The sequence below is a fragment of the Pseudorca crassidens genome, chromosome 4, assembly GCF_039906515.1.
Source record: "Pseudorca crassidens isolate mPseCra1 chromosome 4, mPseCra1.hap1, whole genome shotgun sequence".
NCBI lineage: Eukaryota > Metazoa > Chordata > Mammalia > Artiodactyla > Delphinidae > Pseudorca > Pseudorca crassidens.
Window position 1 is genome coordinate 66,245,128 of NC_090299.1, and position 12,033 is coordinate 66,257,160.

Here is a 12,033-nt window from a genome sequence, read left to right on the forward strand (position 1 = left end):
TTTTTTTTTCTTTTCCCCCAAACAGTTCTCTAATGGAAAGAAGTGATGATTTAATAGTGATCCTCTTATTCAGAGACATGGTATGTTTATTTATTCAACTCGTTTAAAAAATATTCTCTCATTTTTGTCAAATTTTCCAGTTTTTTTTCCCATTAACCATACACACATCTGGCTAAAGTCTCTCCTTGCTGTTGTGAATGAGACCTTTCAAATTTTTGGGGTAGGAGGGCTATTTATCTTTGAGATTTAGGGCTTTTCCAAGGGAGTTAGCAAGTTTTGGAGAAAACTCCAAAAGCTTATATTACATATAGCTTGTATATCCTGTTATGTGCTTCTTAGGATTTGGTTGGGTGTGGTGTCCAAGAGTTTAATTGAATCTGAGTTTAATTGTTCTTTCTGGCTCTGGCTTCTTTGAAACATCCTGGTAGAGCAACTCTTCAGAGATGATCTGTACTGTGATGTGGTTTTGTGACCCTCAGAACCCACAACTCCCACTTTTCTTTTGTTTCAGAGCCATCTACCAAGTTATGAGATCATTTAACTTCTCCTGCTTCCTCCTATGTTTCAGTTAACCCTTCTGGTCTCCTCTGGAACCATCTTCTTCATGAAATCATTTTCATCAAAAGAAAAAAAAATCAGTGCTCAACTTCAGGTTATGCAGGTATTGTTTCTTTTCATACAAACTTTCTGGACCTTTCCCACCAAGTTGTGGCTCTTCCCTCCTTACTGCTCCTCAATGCTTCGTCTCTGCTGTATCAGCTGAATGTTTCTTTGGAAAAGGTAGACTCTCTTGCTGTATTTCACTTTCAGTCCCATCTCATCCCACCGCAGTTACCCACATGGTATCTCCTACTCCAGCTCCCTTTCTCAGGGGACTGGGGAGGCTGACTCACTGAGCCTGAGATACAGTGATACTCTTTAGTACCCTGAAAGCTGAAACCCACAAGGTTAACATCTATATTTTAATGGCAAAATATCAATGTTATATACACAGAATGCTTTTTTTTTTTTTTTTTTTTTTTTTGCGGTATGCGGGCCTCTCACTGCTGTGGCCTCTCCCGTTGCGGAGCACAGGCTCCGGACGCGCAGGCTCAGCGGCCATGGCTCACAGGCCCAGCCGCTCCGCGGCATGTGGGATCTTCCCGGACCGGGGCATGAACCCGTGTCCCCTGCATCGGCAGGCGGACTCTCAACCACTGCACCACCAGGGAAGCCCCACAGAATGCTTTTAACTGCATCGAAATTGTGCCTTCTCCTGGCAACACTGCCACTGATGTATGGAAACGACATCAGATGATCAAAATCAACTCTGCTTTCAGATATTATTGTGTTATTTGAATGTAAACTTGCAAAGGTTTCTTAAAGTGTCTTTGTGACCAAAGCCTGGGAAACACCATGGCATGACAGAGATTTCCAAGTTGTGGGAGCCTTTCTCAGAAATTTAACCCTTTCTGTCTGAATTCGTTATAGTACCCGGGCATGGAGTTGAACTGAGAGGTACATAAGCATAACTGGGTCAACACTAAGTGGTGAACTCTGCACTTTAACCAGAGAGAAATTTCAAGCTCATGCGAACTTTGGCTTGAAGAGGTGAACTTCCACTGAAAGTCTTCAGTGGCTACACATCTTGGGTAGTGAGGCTCAAAACATCCCTCGGATAAAACCCAAAGACAGAGGAATACCCATGCCAAGTTCTATGGTCTGGAGCTTATCACTGAGAAAGGTCTTTGATGTCTTATTTTAGCTCAACAGAATTCTTGCAAATTTTCAATTATATTATGTGATATATATTCATGCCAAAATATAAAAAATGTTCTTCATCACTCACTAGCTTATTACTAGCATTTATATATCACGTCCTCTGACCTGAATCTGTATTCTATGGCCTCAGGTACCTTCTGGAATACTATGTATTTCATAAGGAATTGCAATCTGCCACGGCTTAATGTAATGATGTAAATACATTTGGGTAACTTTCTGTGACCTGGTCTTGGCTACACTTCTCAGTTCCAGCTCCCTCAGGAACCCCAACTTCCCTCTTTGCTTGGGCTGCTCTCTAGCTGGAAGGCCCTTCTTTCTCTTGGCTTCCTGCACAGTGTGGGGAACAGCAGTACCAAGAAACCTTTCTAAACTCTCCGAACTGTAGCCTGGGGGGTTGAGTGCCCTCTCCTCTGCTAGCCCCTGCGAGTCCTGATCAAAATAACTAGCGTCTTACATTCTAATGATCTGTTGATCTGTTGGTTTACTCATGACTCAAGCTCCTCAGGACTCTCTTTTTTCAACTTTTGATCCACTGACACCCGGTATAGGTCCTGACACAAGGCACTCCATAAATCTCAGTTGAATTGAGCTAAATTGGACTCTTATATGGGATGAATTATTACTTTCTCCATAAAAGTAGATAGAGCAGAACACCCAGAAAATAACTAAGGAGAAGGGTGTTTTGGATAAACCCCAATATGTTTGCAATTATACCAGAAGCTCTTGATTACTCAGAGACAAAGAAAACCCTTGGTTTGGATTATCCCAAACAAACAAACAAAAGTCTTAGAAAATATGCAAATTGTTCCAAACAAAGAAAATCTTAGAAAATATGCAAATCAGACGCCAGTTCACAGCGTTTATGTGCTCTTTTTCCCCTTGGACATTCCTGGGTGGTGGTGAGGAAATGAAGAAGGCGTGATCACCCTGCGGGACTAAGAACCAATATTCAATCTAGTTGAATGATGAAAAAAACAACCTTTGCATCTCCACCCTCCGGAAATAAATGATTAAAAGAGATGTTCAGAGGAAAAGGAGGAAGAGCTAGTTGGGACCTAGATCAATCAGAAGCTAACTTTTTTTTTTAAAGTAAAATTTGACTGTGTATCACTATATACTGAGAATTGAACATGCAAAAATAGTCCTTCTAAAAAGGAATCAAGAGCACTAGAAAATGTATGGCTCTGAAACTTTATTTTCTAGGGATATAGTTCCCAGAATAGTAAAAGTAATTAAGAACAGAATTTGTTTTGCTTTGTTTTATTTTAATCTTCTTTATTGTGCTGTTTAAAAAACTTAAAAGTACCAGAAAAATGAGGACAAAATTAGTAACAAAATATTCTTTTTTATTATGAGAATTATAATTTTAAAATGTTCTGATGTTACTGGAGAAGTTGTATAAGATAGGGCACCTTATCTCAATGCTCAGTATGTTTACTTGTTATATCATTCTTACAAGGTTTTATAATTTTGTGATGGCTCTGTATTTTATCTTCTTAAAAACCATCTCATAAAGCATCAATTCTCTGATTACTAGTAATTCAATCTGTGAAACATAATGGCCTATATTTCAGATTGTAGGAAGTTTTTTCTTTAAAAAATTTATTTTCCTGCTTTACTGAGATATAATTGACGTATAACATTACATAAGTTTAAGGTGTGCAGTGTGTTGATTTGATATATTTATACATTGCAAAATGATTACCACCGTAATATTAACTAACACCTCCATTCCGTCATCTAATTACCATCTGTTTTAGGAAATTATATTTTAAAAACTCGAAACTTCAAAAACCATTTACCTATGGACATATAAAAGCTAATATATGGCTGAGTAATATTCCATTGTATATATGTGCCACATATAGCTGATTCACTTCGTTGTACGGCAGAAACTAACACAACATTGTAAAGGAATTATACTCCAATAAAGATGTTAAAAAAAAAAAACTAACATGTGGCTTATGTTGAAAATTTATTGACTTTCATGGCAGAGACTTCTAGTTGCCTCCCAGTATATCTCCTCTCCCCTTCTTAGATGCAACCACTTGAATCTTGGGTGAACACCTTCTCCTCTAGCTCAGACTGTGTTCCTCTGGCTCTCTTACTGCAGCTAGGTATGGCCATGTGACTAGCTTTTGGCTAATGAAAGCTAAGAGGAAATGTGGTGGGCAATGTCTAGGAAAGAACTTCAAAGAGAAAGGGTTAATCCTTCTTTCCTTTCTTGTTGGCTGGAATGTTGATAAAATGGCTAGAGCTTAAGCAGCCATTCTGGACTACGAAGAAGGACACGAAAGTTGACAGTGCAGCAAGATAGAAGAAATCTGGTCCTGGATGACTGTGCAGCTGCCATACCAGTCTGGAACTACCTGACACCACTGGACTTTTTTTCACATGAGAGAGAAATGTTTCTATCTTGTTTAATCCACAGTTACTTCTTTATTTAACGTAAAAAAATATGCCATAAAATAACTTGCTTTGCATGATACATGCTAGGGAGCCTTACTGATAACTTGGAACCAAGCAGCTTTTGACCTCATTGATGATCTCTTTTCCTTACCATCTCATGGAATGCAAGAATTGTGTCCAGTTGTGAGCTTTATTGAAGTAGATGGCACAGTGACATTCATGGTTTCTTTTATGAGCATTTTTGATTGCTCCCTGGCACGCAACTCAAAAACAAGCTGTACGGTCTTATGAGCCAGAGCGCTGTGCTTATAGGGGTGATATGCTTTCTGCCCATCTCACTGGCTCCATCTCATAGCACTCTTTCCCACTCTCTCTGCTCCAGCTACACTGACATTTTAGTCTTTGAATCTACCAGGCTCATTCCTGCCTCCGAGCTTGGGCACGGGCTGTTCCTTCAGCCCTAAAATGTTCTTCTTCACATGAAGGCATCTCCACATCATTGGAATTTCTGCTTAATCATCTGTTCTCCAAAAACACCTTCCTGGAGCAGCCATTACAGTCCTGTCCCTTACTATATCATCCTGTTTTCTTCCTATCACTTTGTGAAATTATCTTTAGTCGTTCAACATTTAGTCATTTGTTAACAGACTCAGTGACTGTTTCTCCCTCTCCTTGCTTCTCTCAACCTGAACGCTAATGGGTATCTTGTCTAATTAACCCATTACCTTGACATGGTGCCTAGAGCCGATTAAGCACTCGATAAATAATTACGGAATGAACGAACGCGAGAATGCACTGACTCTAGAGAACAGCCAAAGTTCTGCCGTACTAAGAGCAGCTTTGCTCAGCTTTCCACGCCTTGTTCACTGCCATGGCACTTGGGGTGCACCACATCATCCCTCACATTTATGACGTCAACAGCTCATCAATAAAAAAATGAGACCCTTAAGGGAAGTGACCAATTCTGTTCACCCTCTGCATCCTCCACTGCCTAACAAAGAGCCCGTAACACACATACACTAGAGACTCAATATATATTTGCTCTGTATGGTAGGAAAGGGTGCTGTGTCTACAAAAAGCAATGCCAGCTCTCACAGTGACTCTAAAGAGAGCTTTAACTTTAAAATGTGTGCCAATGTCCTGACTGGCCATTGCATTTGTCACATCCATGTCTCTCTTTGCTTCTCAGTGTTTCTACAAGGTTTCTCTTTACAAAATGGGCTTGGAAGTGGCCATGCAGCCAGCTTCTTTAAGACCCGTGATGGTGTGCCTGTCTCATTCACTGTCAGGGCCCTGACCCATGGCATGTTTTACTGGATGGGATCCCAACTGTTGGCTCATTGAAGAGCATCTGACAGAGTTTAGGGTTCTTGTTCCCTCCAGGCTACTTGGCTAAACCCAGTAATCTTGCATGAAACTCCTTCATATCGTAACACTGCTCCACCCTATCTGCAAGGCCTGGTCTTGTGACCAATAAATTATTACATGCTATCTAGGTAATTAAAAGCTGAGAGATGAATAAGGACTATTTTAAACCAGGAAATTCCTCATATGCAAAGTAATTCATTATGCTGGTAAAATGGGCAACAGCACAACTTAGGAAAATCGTATCACTAACGTGGTTTATTAATACCTTTCCTACAGGGGTGACACTAAAAGGGTTCAACAAAGATTTTTATTGTTTTTCAGAGAGACTTTACTAACCTCAATCAAGAGATCTGAAATTCTGTAAAACACATGCTCGTTCCCTAACTTCAATTTCCTTCAGTAGTTTTATAGATCCCTCAGGCCAGGGAGAGCAGAACCAGATGCGCTTGGGAAGACTTTACAGCGTGTGTCTGCAATGCCGCGATACATTGAAAAGCTCTGCCGATACTAAGCTTCTGGTATAAATCGTGATATGAAACGATCCTCGATGTAGCGTACTTTTTACTTTGTAATCTGGTCTACTAATCATAGTGCCTAAAATATTTTCTTCTGGAAATTCGAAAAATACCCAGTAACATCATCTAGACAAGTTGAAAAAGCAGGCCAGCATATGTTTATATAACATAGCACTTCTCCCCAGGGCCTACCTTGCCCCATAAATTGTGGTACCCGTGTGAAAAAATACAAGTCAGGTCTGAAGAAAAAAAAAAAAGGCCTCCTCTTAAATCACAACCATATTTGTGAGAGGAAAGGAAGACAGAGACAAATTTAAAGTTGCAGTCAAGCTTGCCACGCTATTTTCTTTTTATTTTCCTTTCCTAAATAATTTCTTATTGTCGCATTTTCCACCTTTGTAGAATCCACTCTCCCCCTACCCTGATGTCATAATTCTTTTTTAATTGTTAAATAGTTCAGTCATTTGTGGTACTGGGATACTTGTTAATCATTATCATTTGAATCATTATTAGGGGAAGAGATGTAGAATTACTGTAGTGGAAACAACACTGTAGGAAGGAATGTTTCCCAAGTGGCAACACCCTGCCCACCAACTGAGAACAGCCCTCCCTAGCTGCGTCTGGAGAGACTGCAGTCTGCCCTAAACGCTCAGGTATCTGGGGGATGGATTTCTGGTAACTTCAGGCATGCAGAATGTGCTGAAGGAAGGGGGAAAGAAACGATGCCTGATCAGTGATACAGGCAGCTGGGCAGAGCTGAAGATGGAAATATTACATGCAGATAACGGATGGCTTAGTTTACCAACCAGATGGAAGTAAGTACTTAGATTGGGGCACTGACACTAAAAGGAATTTATACCTTCGAAGTAGATAAGGCTGGGAGAAAAATGCAGAGGAATGAAAAGGTGAGAGAAGAAATGTAAAAGCGACAGAGAACAGGGTGTATGGTGGTTAAGGGAAAAGACTGGCTGGGTTCCAACAGCAGCTCAGATACTTACAAGCTGACCTTGGGAAAATTATTTAACCACTCTGTGTCAGTGAAATGTGTAATAGGAACTACCTCACAGTGTTGTGTGAAATGCTCAATGTTAAACGACTGAAGACATGAAAAGTACTTATGACAGTGACTGACTCTCAGTAAATGGGGCCCTGCTACCATCTGAGTGGCAACTGTACATTCTCTGATGATGTGGTTTTCAATTTCATATATATATATGTATATATATAGTCATCATCGCCAGATTTAAAATGAGATGTTAATTGTTCGATCCAATTTTCCTTCCCGGATAAGTTTTTCTTTCCTATCTCTGTCGGTTTTGAAAACATAATACCAGAAGAGGAGGGGCCCAATTCCAAACAGAGCTCTTAAAAGTGAGGAGCTCTCAGGAGTGGGTCTGAAATTTGGGATAGATATTTTCTCATCCTGCATAGGTCCAATGAGTCAAGGCAGAATCTTCAATGACCCCATGACAGCTGGGGTCATTGTACTGAAGCAGGTACTCCCGTTTAAGCTGGGATCTTACGGCCAGCCACTTGGCTTGTGCCTTCCGGGTTTCCAGATATATATATATACATTTTTTTTTTTCCGGACGCGCAGGCTCAGCGGCCATGGCTCACGGGCCTAGATGCTCCGCGGCATGTGGGATCTTCCCGGACTGGGGCACAAACCCGTGTCCTCTGCATCGGCAGGCGGACTCTCAACCACTGTGCCACCAGGGAAGCCCTATATACACATTTAAAAAAAAAAAATGAGCTGGGTATTACATATGCTGATTTTGCTATTAAGAGGACATGAGAGGCCAGGATACAAAGTGAGGCAGAATTTCTATACCTGTGTTGAGGGAGTTAGGTGGGTGTTGAGAAGAGAGAATTAAAAATCTTGGCACTTTTAAAAAGAGACAGGAATGCTTTTATATCTGGCTAACTGAGGGAAATTGATCATGGCCCTGGGTATCCTGGGAAACAGCAGATAAATCAGGGAAATCAATGGAATGCAAGGAAAATGGCTGCAAGGAGAAAAGAAAGCATTCCCATCTGAGAGAAAGGAATAGGAATGGGCCCTGAAGAGAAGGTAGTTACTCAAGATCTGAGAGTAACCAATGGGATTTGAGGAGAAAACCTGGGATGAATTCTCTGGGTCACCTGCTATTGCTCTGCTTATCACAAAGGTTTGTGATATGGATTTAAAAGAAACAAAGAATGCCTGGTGCACAATAAATATTGGTTCCCTTCCCTCCCCCTCGTGGTGAGCAAGGATTTTCTTTCAACATATTGAGAGAAATGGCTCTGTCTTCAGATGGGGGCTACAAAGACAAATCAAGGACATAAATTGGAAATGACTGTAAAATCCTGATCTACGTATGAATATGCGTCCAAGCTGAATATAGAAGCATGAGATCCGTACCTGTAAGTTGCCTAACTTGTGTATAATTTGCACTCTGAGTTCCAGTTGACATTAACTAGAGCAGAATAGTCTGTGCCCTTCAACATTTTAGATACTCCTCTGGAGAGAACACAGTGAAGAGAAGTCCACAGAAAATCTGAATCCTAGGAGTTGGAAGCAACTTCGCAGGTGCAGGTGAGCAAGGCTCCGCTGAGTAGCACTACTGTCCGATACTGGGGCTGGTTACATGAGACCAGCATTCTGTTCTGCTGCTGGAAAGCGCCACGTTGGGGAAATCTCTGGATGTTAGCAAGATGTTCTTATCTGAGCTGAACTCTGCCTCTATGTCACCTCTACTCTATCATTTCTCACGTGTTTGTGCAAAACAAGACGCAGACGTAGAGAATGGACTTGAGGACACGGGGAAGGGGAAGGGGAAGCTGGGATGAAGTGAGAGAGTGGCATGGACATATATACACTACCACATGTAAAATCCATAGCTAGTGGGAAGCAGCTGCAGAGCACAGGGAGATCAGCTCGGTGCTTTGTGACCACCTAGAGGGGTGGGATAGGGAGGGTGGGAGGGAGGGAGACGCAAGCGGGAAGAGGTATGGGGATATATGTATAGGTATAGCTGATTCACTTTGCTATACAGCAGAAACTAACACACCATTGTAAAGCAATTATACTCCAATAAAGATGTTAAAAAAAACCCCAATAACAACAAGCAAGGAAAACAAACTTACTTCACGATCCTTTACTTAACATTTATGGGGCACTAGGAGCCTGAGGCCATTATGTCAGAGCAACCAGTAAAGACACGAAGGGGCAGTGGACACGTGAGGAGGAGGGTGATCATTCTGGCACAGCGGCTAGGGTGTAGAGGACGGAGGGAGGAAGACCGGGACGACCGACATGTCCACACATGTGAGGGGGAAGAGGTGTGGGGGAACCAGTGCTGTCAGGAAAAAGAAAACAGAGATTCCCTCGTCCACACAAATCCTTGAAATACCTGCCACGAGGGGCAGTCCCTTTAGACTTCTAATTTCCAGATTATACACCACAGAATCCTTTGAATAACTATGATCAGAGAAGCAGCACCGGGCAGTGTATAAGGTAGCTGACCCTGGGACCACACAGCTAAGTCAAAGCGTACCTCTGTCACTTAGTACCAGTGGGGTATCAGATGAGGTACTTAACTTCTCTATGCCTCTGTTTTCTCACCTGTAAAACAGGTATGGTAACAAGTTTGCTGGGAGGATCCAGTGAGCTGAGGACAAGCACGTCCTGAAGGTCACGGCCAACACGACGGCATCCACCTTGACTTCTTTTCCTCTCACTCCTCACGTCCAATCTGTCAGCAAATCCTATTAACGCTACCTTCAAACTAGATTCAAACTCTGACCACTTTCACCACTGCCACCCTCCTGGCCCAAGCCACCATTACCTCTGGCCTGGGTTACTGCAATGATCTCCTAAGTAGTTCATAACACAGCAGTCATAGTCTTGCTCTGAGAACATAAGTCAGATCATGACACGCCTCTCTCAAGCCCCTCCAATGGCTCTTTATTTGACCGTGAGTAAAAGCCACAAGGCGCTATGGGAAGCAATGGAAATCATGGTTCTCGGTTTCTCTTGCCTGCTGTGTTCTCTACAGCACCTACATCGGTCTATATATTTCACTTAATTATTTTATTTGCCTGTCTCCTTTCAGTAGAAAGTTGAGGAGGTCATGGATTTTTGTTTATTTATCCACTAATGAATCCACAGCGCCTGACCCACAGAAGAATCTCAACAAATAATTGTTAAATCGATTGAATGAGTGCACATCAAGTACTTAAAGTGTTCAATATACCTTAGGTGTTTTTGGTGTTACTTTTTCCCAGATCTTGGTTGTCTTTTTGAAGAACTTCTCTATTGTGCGAATGCTTTTTAAAACCACACAGTACCTCATCCTCCAAAATATCACCTGAACCAGGATGGGGGGAATGGGGCTGCTATTTTCGGTCTTGCCTACCCATCTCTATTAACGCTGTACTAAGCTGGGCGCCCTTATTACGCCTTTAGACAACCCAAACATACGGACATATTTAATTATTTAGTTTTGGAAGGAACTCATGCCAAACCAATACAGGGAAAAACTGGAGTCCTTGGGGTATGGTCCTTGGATTAGACACTCAGGGCCCTGGTGGTGGTGACAGAAAGTTGCCTTCCCCACACCAGGAATGCTTTGCAATAGCGTTATGTTCTGGGGGATACCTTGTGCTGTGTTTCATTACACGGATTACATAAAGCATGTCAGGTCCGGAAATGCTAATATTTGTACTTATCCTGGTGTTATTTACAACACTATATTACTACATGTAATATATAATAATATATATGTAAAATGTATTATAATAGTATATTGCTATGAAAGTTAACAGATGAATAGGTAAGTTTTATTCAGGATGGTTGGCCAATTATATACATACATATATATATACACACACATACAGATATAACTATTGGCACATAAATGAATGTTTCACATATATGTATTTGGCTATATTCTTGACTGAAACATAGAATTTTAAGATTAAAAAATGTAAATCTAAGGGTAGTTACTTCTTTCTGAAATTAACTGGATTGTAATAGAACTAGTGACTATGCACAATAAAAATGTTCAAAAGTTGAGTACTGACACAACATTTTTGGGTCCTAAAACCCTGGTGCCTAGGAAACAGTAAACGTAGGCTATCACTCCTTGGGAATGTGAGTGGCGTTCTTGTTATCTTCCTTTTTTGCAGTTGTTGTGAGGCTCATTTACACACACATGCATACCAAGATGCTTTGCAAACAGTAAGTACTAAATAAATTTAAATTATTATTCTTTTCTTTAAATACATTAAACAGATTTACATTTTGGACAACCAGCCAAGCCTACAGCTGAATTAATCCATTCTCCCTACTTTCGATGGAGCACCAGCTATTTAAACATTATATTCAAAGTATCAGTAGCAATAAAACAACAAGAAAAAGCAGCCCTGTTAGCACTTTGCACTGTATATGAAGTGAACAGAAATGTGATGGGGTACTGACATCCATTTCACTTTGAATTAAACACAGCATCACCGCAAATCTCAAGAGATGATATTAAGTTTTGTGTTTGGGTAATACCAGGAATTCTACAGGCAAGGGTAGAATTATATTTGGTTGGCTAAAAGCCAGTCAAACTTCACACTTGTCCTAGAAGTAGGTGGTCAAAAACTCTGTTCTTGTCTTCAAAGCGATTGGCTACAGCTGCTCAAACTATCTCGATTTCAAAATCTTTTGTGTCACTCATTTTGAAAATAAAATATTCGGACATGAGGTAAAATGAGGTCTATTGAAAAAGATATTAAGTTAGAATTGACCTTGGGGGAAAAGCAGGTCGAATCGGACAGTGCACATCAAATAAAAACAGAGAATAGAATTGGAATTTCCAAGTGGCATCAGCAGACATACACAGTCTTTGATTTTATTTCTTCAGGAAAAAAGGACTCAAACCAAGGGAAGGAGGTGATGCATTCACAGCTTTCTCTCTGTTCTCCTCAAAATACATGCTGTAAATTTTCT

The 12,033-nt window shown here is 41.0% G+C and overlaps 1 protein-coding gene across 6 annotated transcripts in view; it reads right to left on the minus strand.

Annotated features, from left to right (window-relative positions):
• Positions 1-12,033, minus strand: part of ATP8A1 (ATPase phospholipid transporting 8A1) — a 235,562-nt gene that overhangs the window by 19,269 nt on the left and 204,260 nt on the right. The window lies entirely within an intron of this gene.